Source organism: Bubalus kerabau, chromosome 17 (assembly GCF_029407905.1).
Source record: "Bubalus kerabau isolate K-KA32 ecotype Philippines breed swamp buffalo chromosome 17, PCC_UOA_SB_1v2, whole genome shotgun sequence".
Lineage (NCBI taxonomy): Eukaryota > Metazoa > Chordata > Mammalia > Artiodactyla > Bovidae > Bubalus > Bubalus kerabau.
Genome location: NC_073640.1, coordinates 19,918,458 through 19,933,948, shown reverse-complemented (window position 1 = coordinate 19,933,948; position 15,491 = coordinate 19,918,458). Strand labels below are relative to the sequence as shown.

General features: G+C 44.1%; 1 protein-coding gene across 2 annotated transcripts in view; it reads left to right on the top strand.

Moving 5' to 3' along the window:
- The first annotated feature begins 3,555 nt into the window (after window positions 1-3,555).
- Window positions 3,556-15,491, top strand: part of SIAH1 (siah E3 ubiquitin protein ligase 1) — a 31,769-nt gene continuing 19,833 nt past the window's right edge. The window contains exon 1 of one of the 2 annotated variants that reach the window (XM_055553131.1): window positions 3,556-3,778. The gene's annotated coding sequence lies outside the window, so the exon portion shown is untranslated. Of the gene's footprint in view, window positions 3,779-9,283; window positions 9,418-15,491 lie in introns of those variants that run through there. The other variant, XM_055553132.1, reaches the window with a different exon arrangement.

Below are 15,491 nucleotides of genomic sequence, written 5' to 3'. Positions count from 1 at the left end.
CACCCCATCATTAGCCATATCCTAACAGTTCTTGTCAACTATAGTGTTTCCAGTAATCACCCCACACCTTAATGTTATAATATGCCTTAATTTTTCAATTAACATAGAGAGTTGTAGGTAGTTGTTCGGATAATATAATGTATACCTTTACTAATTCTTCTACAATTATTCAAATGAAAATGCTGAATTTAAAAATTCTCATAAAAGACCTCAGAGCTCTGGAGAAGAATTCATGTGTAAATACTTGAAGATCAATGTACCTTTGTTGAAATACACAGGCGAAGAGTGAAGGCCTTGGAGCCAGGTGGGCCTGACTGTCAGCTTTCACTTCACTCGTTATTATTAGGTACCCTTGGAAAAGTTACTTTTCCTCTGTATTTCAGTTTCCTTATCTATATGATCGGAGAAGGCAATGGCACCCCACTCCAGTGTTCTTGCCTGGAGAATCCCAGGGACAGGCGAGCCTGGTGGGCTGCCATCTATGGGGTTGCCCAGAGTCGGCCACGACTGAAGTGACTTAGCATATCCATATGATACGCCCTTCATATATGTTGTTAGCTTTAAAGTAACTAACCTGTAAATTCAAGCACGTTAGGAGTCCAATAAATGCTAGTTCTTCCAAGAAAGAAGGAACAAATGTCTTCTAACAAGGAATGAAAACATATAAACTAAAAATCGTAAACAGATTTCCTAGACAGCCAAGGTTTTTAGGACATGGTCCTTGTCTAGTGTTTACTCATTTGCTCAGCAGAAATGTTGAGAGCTCTCTATGGCATTGTGCTAGGCCTTGATGGGGACACAATGGGGACTGTGCTGTGCCCCTCCCTGGAAAAGAAAGGCTTAGTGTATTCCTTAGCACAGAACAGGAAATCAACATAGACGTTTTAAAAAGTCTAACTTCTGGTGACTATAAAGAAAAGATTTGGATCTGTGGAAATAAGTATGTGTGTATTGGGAGGTCAGGGGAGGCAGGGATTGTATCAAGAGCTCTGGATGCGATGGACACTAATTGCATTTCATTGATGTAAGACTGATATCTGGAAAGTAATTATTCTTAATACCACTCATCCCCTCAGACTGCCAGGTACTTAAAGACCTAAATGATTTTCCTGCTGCTTGCAAAATTTAGTGCCTAGCACATAACATTTTTTGTGAAGAAAGAGACTAAGGAAAAAAAGTTGTGGATGAATGCACTTCCTGATCACTGAGGACCTTTCGGCAGTCAGTCCCTACCATGTTTTTGGGTATTTATGCTGTAGCTCCAATTTCTTCTCCACCTGGTTTGTTAGAATTTGTTTTGGATGCTGTTTAATACATTCACCACCCCCAGACAGGCACTGACTGTCAACAGGTGTGTCTGATAAAGAAAACATTGTTTCTGCTTTGCTTTAGACATGTCTGACATGTTGGGACCTGCTTCTCTTCTCAAAGCTGATAGGAATCTAGTACTTGGGAGGGAGGCATGCTTGCCTGTTTCAAGCCAAGAAAGGCTCCTGGTTTGGCTTGTGGCAGAGCTCAGCTTGGAAGGGAATGCTAATATGTCTTCAGAGCTATCCATGTTGGTTGAATGATAAATGGGTATTAACGAGCTAACGTAAGAGAAGATATTAATAGCAATAGTTTCCTGGGCAAAAGATATCTATGATTGCCTGGAAACAAACACAGCCCATCAGTGATCCCGGAATGATGGTTTTGACCTTGTGAACCAATCTGTACAAAAATAATTGTATTGACATTAGACACTTAGAAATGAAGTGTATTGTCTTAACTGGTTTTGCCAATTTTTAGGGTGTTATCTGGAATCGCATGTAATCGTGCTTTGGAATCGCATGTAGCAAGTTGCTTTGACTGTATGGAGGGCAGCCAGTGTGCCTTGAATAGCACTAGCACATTCATCAAGGGAGTCAGGGAACTAGTAGAGGCTTGATGGAAGAGGAGTTTGAGAAACAGACCTTCCAAAAACTCGTGGATTTCAGAGGCCCATACAGAAAGCTATCAGTTAGAGCAGGAGCAGGAAAGGGACTTAACAAACGCAGGATTTGTACTTTGGAAAAATGACTGGTGACTGGAAGAGGGGAAGGTGATGCTAAGTTGAGGCTAAGGCTTTGAGCTTTCGGGGGAGCATTTGGAAAGGTACTGTTGTATTGTATTGTTTGTATTGGAGGGGCAATAATGAGTTGGGAATTGCGTATAACTGAGGACTTCCCTGGAGAAGGCGATGGCACCCCACTCCAGTACTCTTGCCTGGAAAATCCCATGGACGGAGGAGCCTGGTAGGCTGCAGTCCATGGGGTCGCTGAGTCGGACACGACTGAGCGACTTCACTTTCACTCTTCACTTTCATGCATTGGAGAAGGAAATGGCAACCCACTCCAGTGTTCTTGCCTGGAGAATCCCAGGGACGGGGAAGCCTGGTGGGCTGCCGTCTATGGGGTCACACAGAGTCGGACACAACTGAAGCGACTTAGCAGCAGCAGCAGAGGAATTCCCTGGCCATCTGGTGGTTAGGACTTGGCCCTTGCACTGCCAGGGGCCTGGATTGGATCCCTGGTCAGGGAACTAAGATCCTGCCAGTTGAGTGGTGTTTCCAAAAATATATATATTTTCAAAAATATATATATTTCCAAAAATATATGTATTTTCTAAATATATATATTATTATAAAATTTGAATTCATATTTCTTAAGAACATTGGTGTGCCAAAGATTTACATAGGTGCGCCTGAGTGCTCTTAATCCATAGAACAGTTTAAAACAGTCATACAAGAGAATGTGGGAGAAAGAATATGTATATGTATGTATTTTTGGCAAATTTCCATGTGAAAGAAATAATGATATCCAATTTTGAACATGACTCAGTTATTAAAAATCATGGACTAATGCAGTCAGTCAAAACACTTTCTACTTATTCCACTTGCTCCTACTTCATCTCTTGGTAAAATCTCACCAGACATCATGGAAAGAATAGTTCTTTTTGAGAAGATGTCAATAAGTTGATCTCAGACCTATATTAAATGTCAAGTTACTGTGAATTTATATAAGATCCCCAAATCTAGATACTATTATCAGTGTCTGCTTTATTCATGATTAGCAAAGAAGAAAGTCACATCTTTTCCTATCACTAGAGTCTTTATTATGGGTCACCTACAGGATTAGCACTTTACATTCCTTTGGAGCAGAGGAAATTGCCATTTGATGTGATTCAAGGGGACTAGGAAGGCTGAAATATTTTCCCCATCTGGCCTGAAAATATTTGGCACTCATCCTGAAATCCCATCAAGTAGAGGACTATTTGGGTTGGCTTTAGAATTTATAGAAATGCTTTTCTTTAGATTAACTGTCATGGAAGCAGAGTTGACTCCCTATTGAGAAAAGGATGTGTAGTTACTTCACAGTGGGGCTAATTTCCTTCCAATGTTTAAAACTTTAATAGCGTGTTCATGTCCCACCCATATCTATCAGCCATTCATACCCTCAGTAGGAATGAACTAAACCAGATTAAGCCCCTCCTGAATCTAGATGAAATTAGTGGGGATGAAATTATTCTCATGAGCTAGTTTTGTATAAAAGGGAAGGGAGAGAAGGAAGAGTAGTTTCAACTTTTCTACAGGAGAGCAGGTACCAACCTAGCCAAGAAAATCAAGTTCGAGAATTCCAGAAACAGAAGTTGCTTCGGACACTTCGTGAGTTGTGGCGTCTTCAGGCAACACTTTGTCCTGGGCACTCCTGCAGCTTAAAAGAATCCACAGATTTATAAGTACTCCAGCACGGGGCCAAAGGTATTAGTGTCATTTTTGGATGGGCAAAATGCTGTTGAATGCGTATTAATGGTCTAACAGGGGGAAGGGACAGGGATATGAGGGGCCAAAATTTGATTTTGGCAAAGCATGATGTTTGGAATTTTGATTGCTACAAAACAATATGCACTGTAACTTATGGGCAATTCAAAGGATTTTCAAGGATAATTTTGATTATACTTACTTTTTTTTAATGGGCAGAGTTTAAACCCTAACTCTGGTAAGCTGTGATGTCACTATATGGTAAGCCTATCTACACATTTGTATGTACCATATGTTTGTTTCATGTCTACCTCTAAAAATTAAAGAAAGGTAGAATGTTCCTCAGACTCTGATGAGACGCAGCTCAAATCTCAATGGGAGAGGAAGGTAAAGTTTAAAAACTGAGGGAATCTGGGAGTCTCTCTGCTCTCCCTTCTAAGAAAATACCAGGTTTTCTTTGAGACCAACGCTCTCAGCTCTCTTTAGAAAGAGGTAGCTTTTGCAAAGGTAGAGAGAATTGTGTCCCACTGGCTTACATCATTCCATGTTTGCTCAGTCACTCAGTCATGTATGACTCTGCGCAGCCCCTTGGGCTGTTGCTTGCCAGGCTCCTCTGTCCATGGAACTTCCCAGGCAAGATTACTGGAGTGGGGTGCCATTTCCTACTCCAGGGGATCTTCCTGACCTACGGATTGAGCTCGTGTCTCTTGCATCTCCTGCATTGGCCAGCTGATTCCTTACCTGTGGGTCATTTGGGAAGCCTTCCTCATTTCATCTTTTAAAAATTCATTTTATTGAAGTATAGTTGATTTACAATGTTGTGTTAATTTTTGCTGTATCGCAAAGTGATTCAGTATATATACTTTTTCATATTATTTTCCATTATGGTTTATTATAGGATGTTGGATATAGGTCTCTGTGCTAAAAATAGGACTTTGTTGTTTATCCATTCTATATATAATAGTTTGTACTTGCTAATTCCAAACTCCCAATCCATCCCTCCCCCTTGGCAATCACAAGTCTGTTTTCTATGTCTGTGAGTCTCTGTTTCCTTGATAAGTTCGTTTGTGTCATATTTTAGATTCCACATTTAAGTGATATCATATGGTATTTTCTTTCTTTCTTGGCTTAGCATGGTAATCTCTAGGGCCATCCATGTTGCTGAGCCCTGGTGGCTCAGAGAGTAAAGCACCTGCCAAATGCAGGAGATTGGGGTTCAATCCCTAGGTCGGGAAGATCCCCTGGAGAAGGAAATGGCAACCCACTCCAGTACTCTTGCCTGGAAAATCACATGGACGGAGGAACCTGGTAGGCTACAGTCCATCCATGTTGCTACAATGACATTATTTCTTTTTTATGGCTGAATAGTGTTTCATTCATATTTATCTTTTTTAGTTTATTGAATTCTATCTTAAATGTACCATATTCCATCTTGTAATGTCCAGTTTTGCCTTAATTGAATTGAAATTGACAAACCTCAAAATGACTGTTGAAAAAAAAAAAAACCTGGGTTTTCCTCATTAATTCCCCTACTAGGCTCTGTTCTCTGTGACTCCAGAAAATCTGCTAGAACACACATCTCTGCTCCACCCTAAACAGGGGTGGGCTAAGATAGGGTGGGGTGAGGCGGGGCCAGGCCTGTGGGGAATGACCCACAACCTCCTTCCTAAGTCCTGGGCTTCTATTTCCAGCTTCTTTCTGCACATTCTTCAGGCACTTCACACCTAATGCCTCCAAAACAAGAATTTACTTTTCTTTGTTTCCTCCCTGTCCATCACCATTTACCAAGCTAAAAATCTCAGAATAGGCTTTAGAGCAGAGCATGGAAGAAGGGCTTGGGTTTGAATCCTGCCTCTGTCACTTAGTAGCTCTGTGACCTTAGGCAAGTTATTTGACCTCTTCATGCCTCGGTTGCCTCATATATCAAATGGGGATAATAATGGTATTGCTTTATGGAGTTTTTGTGAGGGGTAATGAGGTAATGCATGTGACTGAAACAGAGTAGATGCTTAAGAATGGTCACTAATACAGTCTATCGGGTCACAAAAGAGTCAGACACAACTTAGTGACTAAACAGCAACAAAAACTACTCCTACTATATTTTTGTCATTATCACCAGCCTCAGCTCTTTGATCTCCACATCCTACCCTCCCTAAATCCACCTGATTGCTCTCTAGATCCAATTGTCTCTCCAAGACTCTCAACATGTCTGTTGCTAGCACTCTGGTTCAGGCCTTCATTTCTTGCCTAGACTGAAGTGTTTTCTCTGGTCACCCTTTGCTCATTTTGGCCAGTTTTAGACAAACTCTACCTCCCCGTCACACTGTGACTTAGACACACATTTTCCTTTTGTGATTGTCCCTTCCATATCTGACCTCAGTTTGGAAGGATTTTTCATTTTCTTCCTCCTATCTTTTAGCTGAGGCTCAGTTCCAAGTGTATTCCTGAGTGAATGAATCCTTTCTTGGCCTCACTAGCTTGAGAAGTGCTGTCCATTACATAATTTGGGCACCTTGGCCCACAAAACCCAGCAGTCTCTGGGTTGACTTTTTCAGCATCACTGTTTATACCACTTACCTGTAACTTGCGCCCCCCTAGTCCCTTCTCTTACCCCCCAGAAAAAAATTTGCAGTGGAGTTGTTTTCCATTCCAGGAATTGGGCAAGGCTTTCTTCTGAAATAGGGCTTCACTGGTGGCTCAGATAGTGAAGAACCTGCTTGCAATGCAGGAGACCAAGTTCAATCCCTGGGTTGGGAAGATTCCCTGAAGAAGGAAATGGCTACCTACTGCAGTATTCTTGCCTGGAGAATTCCATGGACAGAGGAGCCTAGTGAGCTACATACAGTCCATGGGGTGGCAAAATCGGACACGACTGAGTAACTAACTCACTTTCACCTGAAATGCCTTTCATCTTTTTCAAGTCCTGCACTTTCCAGTAAGTCACCCCCAACCCCCAACTGGTTCAGTTCAGTTCAGTCGCTCAGCCATCATGTCTGACTCTTTGCGATCCCATGGACTGCAATCAGGCTTCCCAGTCCATCACCAACCCCCAGAGCTTGCTCAAACTCATATCCATCGAGTCAGTGATGCCATCCAACTGTCTCATCCTCTGTCATCCCCTTCTCCTCCTACCTTCAATCTTTCCTAGCATCAGGGTCTTTACCAATGAGTCCGTTCTTCGCATCCGGTGGCCAAAGTATTGGAGTTTCAGCTTCAGGATCAGTCCTTCCAATGAATATTCAGGACTGATTTCCTTTAGGATTGACTAATTTGATCTCCTTGCAGTCCAAGGGACTCTTAAGAGTCTTCTCCAACACCACAGTTCAAAAGCGTCAATGCTTCAGTGCTCAGCTTTATGGTCCAATTCTCACATCCATACATGACTACTGGAAAAACTGTAACATGGACCTTTGTCAGTAAAGTTAATGTCTCTGCTGTCTAGGTTTGTCATAGCTTTTCTTTCAAGGAGCGAGTGTCTTTTAATTTCATGGCTGCAGTCACCATCTGCAGTGATTTTGGAGCCCAAGAAAATAAAGTCTGTCACTGTTTACCCATCTATTTGCCATGAAGTGTTGGGACTGGATGCCATGATCTTCGTATTTTGAATGTTGAGTTTTAAGCCATCTTTTTCACTCTCCTCTTTCACTTTCATCAAGAGGCTCTTCAGTTCCTCTTTGCTTTCTGCCATAAGGGTGGTGTTATCTGCATATCTGAGGTTATTGAAATTTCTCCCTGCAATTGCAATTTCATTGCAGCTTGTGCTTTACCCAGTCCAGCATTTCGTATGATGTACTTGTTGAATAAACGGTGACAATATACAGCCTTGACATACTCCTTTCCCAATTTGGAACCATTCCGTTGCTCCATGTCCAATTCTAACTGGTTAATTCCTTCTAATCCTTAGGTTCTTTACTTAGTCACCTGTCATATTATATACCTGGCCTGTTACATACCTTCTTAGCACCAGGGACCGTCTACCACCCCCTTTTTGGTAACATTTTCCTCAGTTGTAGTCATAGATTTTTAAGACTGATGTTTTATGTTCCCCACTAGATAATATATACATGAATGTAGGACTAGTGACTCTGTACTCCTAGAACCCAACACTGTGTTGAAGAATGAATAAATAATGTCTTCACTCAGTAAACTCCAAGCCCGACCAAGCAATGTATAACAGAACCTATCAGAATTTATTGTTGAAGAAATTACTGCAGGGGCCTATATAATTCACCCAAGTTCTTCAAGTGACTTTTGGGCTTTGGGGACCAGCATATTAGTAGTATAGCTTGCGGTTAAGAACACGTGGTTTTTTACTTTCCCAACCTCAAGAAACACTGTGCTAATGGTCCCGGAGAAAGAGAGTAGCCACAAAAAGCAGGTACTAGGTTGAGAACAGAAGTAGAAGTATCAACAGACACAGTCTACAGATTTGTTGGGGGAAGCTGGAAATTAGCAGCTTGCATTAGTACCTAAAGATATTAATAACTGTGTGCCTCTCACTTTCAAGCCGAAAGTTTTGTGTTCTCAGGGGCGCTTGCATAAAAACTTCCCATCTAAAATGATTTCCTATTGATAGGAACTTGGACACAATGCGAGACCATTCCCTGGTGATTTCTAAAGTCTCATATAAAAAGTACTTTTTGTTTTCACACAATACTATTTTTATGGAGGCTCTTACATGGAAATCCAGTTTAAGGTCTGACACTAGTCTTTGCTTTGGTATATACTTTAAGTACCCTGAATGACTTTCATTTCTTAGGAAAAGAAAACCCAGAGTCTCATTCAGCTTCCAGAAGAGGACACGGGGAAGGGCGTGCCACTACCCACTTGACAGCTAAAATAAGCTTTTGAAACTCGTTCCGCTTTTGCTGAAGAGCAGCTCAAAGCTAAGGAAGGGGCTTGGACCTCTTCCCCTTTAGGGGTGGGGGCCCAGGTCGGTGGCTACGGCAGCCCGTTTCTTTTTCCTTTGGTAAAGAGTGAAGTCGGGAAGAGCCGGAGGAGGCGCTGTGTGAAAACAGCAAACAAAACAGGAGTGGGTAGACAGCGGGGCCGCCGCGCGGGACGACCCCTTGGGCCGCGGAACAAAGCCCCGCGGGGGGCGCGCAAACCGGGTCCCAGACGCGGCAGCGAAGCCCTGCTCCTCCCTAGGAGGGGACGGTTGCGGGCATGAGCGCGATGTTCAAGTGTTTGTTGGTCGCGAGGTCTTCAGTCACAGCAACTGTGCCCGCAGAGCCCGGGCGCCAACCGCCACCCTCGATACCCAGCACCTCGACCCGCGAAAGTCGCCGCCGGCAGCGCGAGCGCCTCTGCGCCTGCGCGCCCGTGGAAGCCCCGCCCCCTCCGGGCCGCCGGCGCGCGGGGCCGCGCCTCCTCATGGCGGCCGCCGCAGTGTGTGGTATTTAGCGGGAGCGCGCGGCGGGCTCGAGGACGCGCGAAACGGCGGCGGCGGCGGCGGCCAGGGGGGAACCGGGGCGGCCGTTGCGGGGCGCACTCTCGAGCGGCAGCGGCGGCCCAGAGTGTCCCGTCGGTGTTGGCACGAGGAGGCGGCGGTGGCGCTGCCCGCGGTGGCGGCGGTTGGCGGCGGCGACAGAGCGCGTTTGAGCCAGGACCGGGGTCCGAGGCGCGCTCTCCGCCCACAGGTAAGTGGGGCCCGGCCTGGAGGGAGGAGCCGGCCGCGAGGGGCTCCGCGGGAGGAGGACTTCCAGGCCCGGTCATGGCGGCGGGCGGGAAGGTCGGCCGGGCCGGGTCGCGCCGCCCGGGAGGGGGTGCGGGCAGCCCCCGGACCTGGCCGCCTTTGTCTCGGCCCGAGCCCGGCGGCCCGGCCGAGCGCCGCCCCCCGCCCCTCCCCTCCCCTGCCCGGCCCTGCCCGCGGAGGCGAGCCGGCTCGCCCCCGCCCCCGGCTCCCGGGGCCCGGCAGGCCCGCGCCGGGGGTCGGCCCCTCGCGGCCGGGCGAGGGCGGGGAAGGGCCTCCTCGCCGACCGGCCCGGCCCCCGCGCGCCTAGGAGGCGGGCCTGACCGGGGGAGGCGCCCGGCGCTCCCTGCGCCCGGGTGCCGGCCTTTGTTGTGAAGGGTCCCGGGGTTTGCGGCCAACATGGCGGAGGTCAGCTGAGTGCGGGCAGTTGCCGGCCCTTCCCTCCGGCCCCTCCCCGCACCGGCCCGGGGGCAGGACGGGGCGACTCAGCCGTCCTTGGCCTCCCCTGCCTGCCCCCGACCCCGGGAGCGGTCGTCCCCGATTGCGCTGCGTTCTTTCCCGCTCCGGCCTGCGCTTTCATTGTGCGGGTGGGAAGAATGCAGCCTCCTCCCTTGTTTATGTCGTTAGAGAGGAGATCGCGTGAACGATTTGCCAGGGAAGCTCCAGCTTTTTAGTGTAAACCTTGGTTTTCCTAGGTTTTGTTTGTCGGGTAGTTTTGGGGCCTTTTTGGACGCTCCCAGATTTATTATTTAGGAATGTGGATAATCTGGGCCACAGCGTTGCGTAGGTTTTTCTTTTCCCGTTCCTGGAAAGATTGAGAATTTGCTCTGACATCCAGAGAAGTCCAGTTTGTGTGTTCGGAAAATCAGATGGTGTAGCCGATTTGTCAAAGTCGTAGAAGCCGTGAGCACGGATATAGGGCAGGGACCGGACTGCCCGTTTTTAGCTGTTGAACATTTACCATTTCTTGATAAGGGGCTGTCAAGGGTAAATTGTTAACTCTTGCAGCAGTTGAACGTTGAGAGCGCGGACTCTGAAGTCAGACTACATGCTTTGGTTCCAGTCCTGCCCCACCGGTTTGTGACCTTGGGCAAGATACTTAACCTCTCTTTCTTTAGTTGCAAAATAGGGGTAATAACAGTACCTACCTCGTAGGATTGCTGGGAGAATTGATGAGATAGTAGGTGAGGGGCTTAAGGCTTAGAGCAGTGGCAGGCCCATGGTAAGTGCTCAGTAAATGTTTGCTGCCAAGGCTGTTGTTTAATAACTAAATTTATGAGATTATTTTGGCATGTTGGATATGTTGGAACTGCAAAGGTTTTCTTTTAGTGCATTTTGTTAGTTCGTAAAAATGAAAACAAGAGGTTTAGATGATAAATGTCCAGGCATTTGAAGATGATGGCGTTGGAAAATTTCTGTAGTAAGACATCTTGGTAAGTCTTGTGTGATCTAGAACTTAATCAAATTCATGGGTCAGTTTGCTTTTGAGGTCTTAACTTAGAAAAGTGAAACAGTGGGTTTCTGATGTTAGGTGTCTATGGTGTCACCGTCTCGTTTGGACATTACTGAAGAGCAGAGTGTAGTGTGGTGATAAATGTAATGGTCTGGTAATTTTGTTTGGGAGATACTGGCTTAAATTATGGAGGAGAGGATTTTGGTTAGCTGTAAGAAGTTCATGACAAGTAGATTTTGACCTCAAATGGAGTGTACAAATTGTGTGATTTTTTTGTTCTGGGAATTAAAATATACAACAGACATTTGTGATCTGGAATAATTAGTTGCAACCCTAAAGTTGGCTTTGCCAAAATATTTTCTTTAACTCTTTTGTAGAATTGCTTTGCATGACCCCTCTTGACACTTTGCAGCGTAATTGAACATTTAATAATATTTTAAGCTGAAGTACAATTTAAATGATAGATGAGGAACTTTTCAGGATAAATATTACACACACTACAAATTCAGAAATTTAATTCAATTTAGTGTGATGTATTCTCTCTAAGCTTTGGGAAATTTTTACAAAATTGTTATAGAGCAATATACTTTAATATCTATAATTAAAAAGAACGTTAGGCTATGATTAATTGAAGTTACAAAGGAAACATCTAGCTATGGCAACAGTGACGTAATATGGAGAATAGGATTTTATTTTCAGCTTATACAGTGTTTAGAAAACAGGTCTTACCTAAGGAGGGTAAACAAAGTTCAGTAAATTTGCAGAGCAACAACTTTGTATTTTGAAGCAATCGATTTACTTGGTTTCTAGAGATTGAAGTTTTTCTTGGCTTAGATCTGTTTTACAGACTTCAGTTATAATTATGAAATGTCCATATACATCTTATAAAATGTTTTAAGTTTGGTTATTTTTGCTCTAAACCTCACTACAAACAAAATCAGTATATGAAAACCTCAGACTTCCTACCCACCCCTAAAGAAAAACCTAGGTATAAACTTTATCTCCCTAAAAAAATCCTTAATGGTTTCTTTAAGAAAGATTTTTCTAATGCATTTTGAGTCATTTGGTTTTCCATGGCTAGAGTTTCTACTGCAAAAGGGCAGGGATTGTGGTCTTTTATTCCTATATCCTCAGTGGCTGACACTCAGTACAGACTTGTTTCCTGACCTACTACTTCTATTAATATATTCTTATGACACTCAGATTTCTTTGCTTGTGAAACCTAGACCCATGTATTCTCTTGCTCATAGGTCTTTTTTTTTTTTTTTTAAATGACTTCTTTTTAGAACAGTTTTAGGTTCACAGCAGAACTGAACAGAAAGTTCAGAGATTTCCCATATACTCTGCCCTACTCATGCATAACTTCCTCCATTATCAACATCTTCCACTACAGTGATACATTTGTTACAATTGATGTACCTACACCTTATCACTCAAAGGTTTATGGTTCACTCTTGGTGTTATGTATTACAAGTTTTGACAAATGATATGTATCCACCATTAATAGTATCACACAAATAGTTTCACTGCTCTAAAAATCCTGTGTGGTCTACCTGTTCATTCTCCCTCTTCCTTAACCTCTGGCAAGCACTGATCTTTTTACTGTGTCCATAGTTTTGTCCTTTACAGAGTGTTACGTAACTGGAATCATACAGTATGTGCCTCTTTCACATTGGCTGCTAGTCATGTGCATTTAAGTTTCCTTCATGTCTTTTTGTAGCTTGATAGCTTGGTTCTTTTTTAGTGCTGAGTATTACTGTATTGAGTGTACCAGTTTATCTACTCACCTACCAGAAGACATCTTAGTTGCTGCCATGTCTTAGGAATTATGAATAAAACTGCTGTCAACATCTGTGTGCAGGTTTTTGTATGGACATAAGTTTTCAACTCCTTTGGGTAGATAAATACCAGGGAGCATGATTTGCTGGATATGGTAAGAATGTTTAGTTTCTTTCTTTCTTTGTCTATGCTGGGTCTTAGTTGCACCACGTGGGATCTGTTTAGTCACAGCATGCGAACTCTTAGTTGCAGCCTGTGGGATCTAATTCTCTGACCAGGGATCGAACTCAGGCCCCCTGCATTGGGAGCTCGGGGTTTTAGCCACTGGAACACTAGGGAAGTCCCCGTTTAGTTTTGTAGTAAACTGCCAGACTGCCTTTCAAGTGGCTGTACCATTTTGCATTCCCACCAGCAATGAAGAGAGTTTGTTGCACCAAATGCCCGCTAGCATTTGGTGTTTTCAGTGTCCTGGATTTTGCCATTCTAAAAGGTGTGTGGTGGTATCTTATTTTTGTTTTCAGTTTGTGTCTCCCTGATGACAAGTGATGTGGATCACCTTTTCATATGCTCCTTTACCATCTGTGTATCTGATGAGGTGTCTGTTAAGGTCTTTTACCCATTTTTTTAATTGACATGTTCATTTTCTTGTTGAGTTTTAAGAGTTGGGCTTTATTTTGGTTAACAGTCCTTTATCAGATATGTCTTTTGCAAATGTTTTCTCCCATCGGTGGTTTATCTTCTCATTCCTTTAACCGTGTCTTTCCACTTTCACATACCAAGATGCTTCGGATTTATGTATCCTGAACTAAAACCTTTGTTTCCAACTGTCCAAGGCTCTCATCTTCTGTATCAGTTAGTCATAGGGCCCTGGTTTTTCTGCTCTCTGGTTATTGCCAGAGATCTGGCATTGCTTCTCTCCCTCGTTTTCACATGGGCATTCAGTCCTCTTCTACTTTCTAAGTATCTATTTGCTTTTGGTCTCTGCCTCCTCCCTTCAGGTTTCCTGCTGCCATTTGAGGGAGCTTTCTAACATAGGTGACTTAAAGCCTTCAGTTTAAAGTCCCAAGTTCCTTGACACTATATAGATAGTAAGTTGACAGTCCCTCCTGAAGCTGGCTTTTGTTACTTTCCTGCCATTTTCAACTACATACTTGCAAGGGCCTGTGCACAACACATATTCTCTTCCAACTAAGCTCTGTAATCTCAGCTTGGACATCACTTAACTGATGTGCTCTTCCTGGACGCCCCGCCTTGAATTGGATGTCATCTCTCCGTGTTCCCATAGCACTTTCTGCCTGACCGTACTACAAGATACATTCCACTGAACTGTAATTTTTCTCTTCTGCTTTGCCTTCACAGATATAAACTGCAGTCTCTATGAGGACTTTGCCTTGATCACCCCTGTCTAGAGTTTATTACTGTTGCTGGCATGTAGTTGGTGCTCAGTGGATATTTATTGAATGGCTAATACCTTCACACTGTTTTATTATGCTCTTCTAGCCTTATCCTCCAGCATTTCTTCTTTGCCATACCTGATTAAACTGGATTCTTTTTTGATTCTTGAACATTCTCCATACTTATTTGTCTCTGTGCCTTTTCTCATGATTGTACTTGAAGTCCGCAGATAATCTGTCTGTGCTCCTTTGGGCAGATAACTTACCTCTCCAAGGCTTAGTTTCCATTAGCATGTGAGCATCTACTAAGCATATTGCTGCCCCTTGATCCAGTGTCCTGCAGCTAGAGGCAGTGTAGCCAAGTGGTTAAGAGCCAGATCTGGATGTGTGTCTAGCATCTGTTACTAGTTGTTTGTGACCTTAAACTCTGCAAGAGCAGGGACAATGCCTACTGTTGCATTTAAAAGCACATTACTTAACAGAGAAAGTGCTTACATAATTAAAAAAATTAGTTGTTGAATAAGTTACTTAATTTCTCTGTTACTACTTACATTCTGGTAAGGGAAGAAAGCAGAATTACAAATTGTGATATATACTATAAAGGAGGAAAGAGTAATGGTGAGAGGGAGTCTTGCTGTGAGAAATGGTGATATTTGCTGTTTAGTTGCTAAGTTGTGTCCAACTCTTGCGACCTCATGGATTGTAGTCCACTAAGCTCCTCTGTCCGTGTGATTTCGCAGGCAAGAATAGTGCAGTGGGTTGCCATTTCCTTCTCCAGGGGATCTTTCTGACTCAGGGATCAAATCCGTGTTTCCTGCATTGGCAGGCAGATTCTTTACCACTGAGCCACCTGGGAAGCCCTGCATTGCTATTTAAGCTATGTTAAAAGGATAAGGAGTTCTTTGAAGGAGAGAAGGGAGAATATGAGGTTGAAGGAGCAGCAGAAGTAAAGACCCTGAGGCAAAAATGAACATGGACTGTTCCAGGAACTGAGAAAAGAGAGTGTTGCTGGATCAAATGGATGAGGGGGAGAGATAGGCAAGGATCAGATCCTGCAGAGTCAAAGTAAGGAATGTGAATATTAAGGGTACTGAGAAGCTATCAAAAGGTTTTAATTAAAAGAGTAACAATCTTCTTTTAAGATTGCTTTAGCTCTTTGGGGGGGCTTCGCAGGTGTCTCAGGTGGTAAGAATCCGCCTGCCAATGCAGGAGCTGCAAGACACGTTGGTTAGATCCCTGGGTCAGAAAGGTTCCCTGGAGTTGGAAATGGCAACCCACTCCAGTATTCTTGCCTGGAAAATTCCAAGGACAGAGGAGCCTGGTGGGCTGCAGTCCATGGGGTCGCTAAGAGTCGGACATGACTGAGCACAAATGCCTAGCTCTTTAGAGACTAGA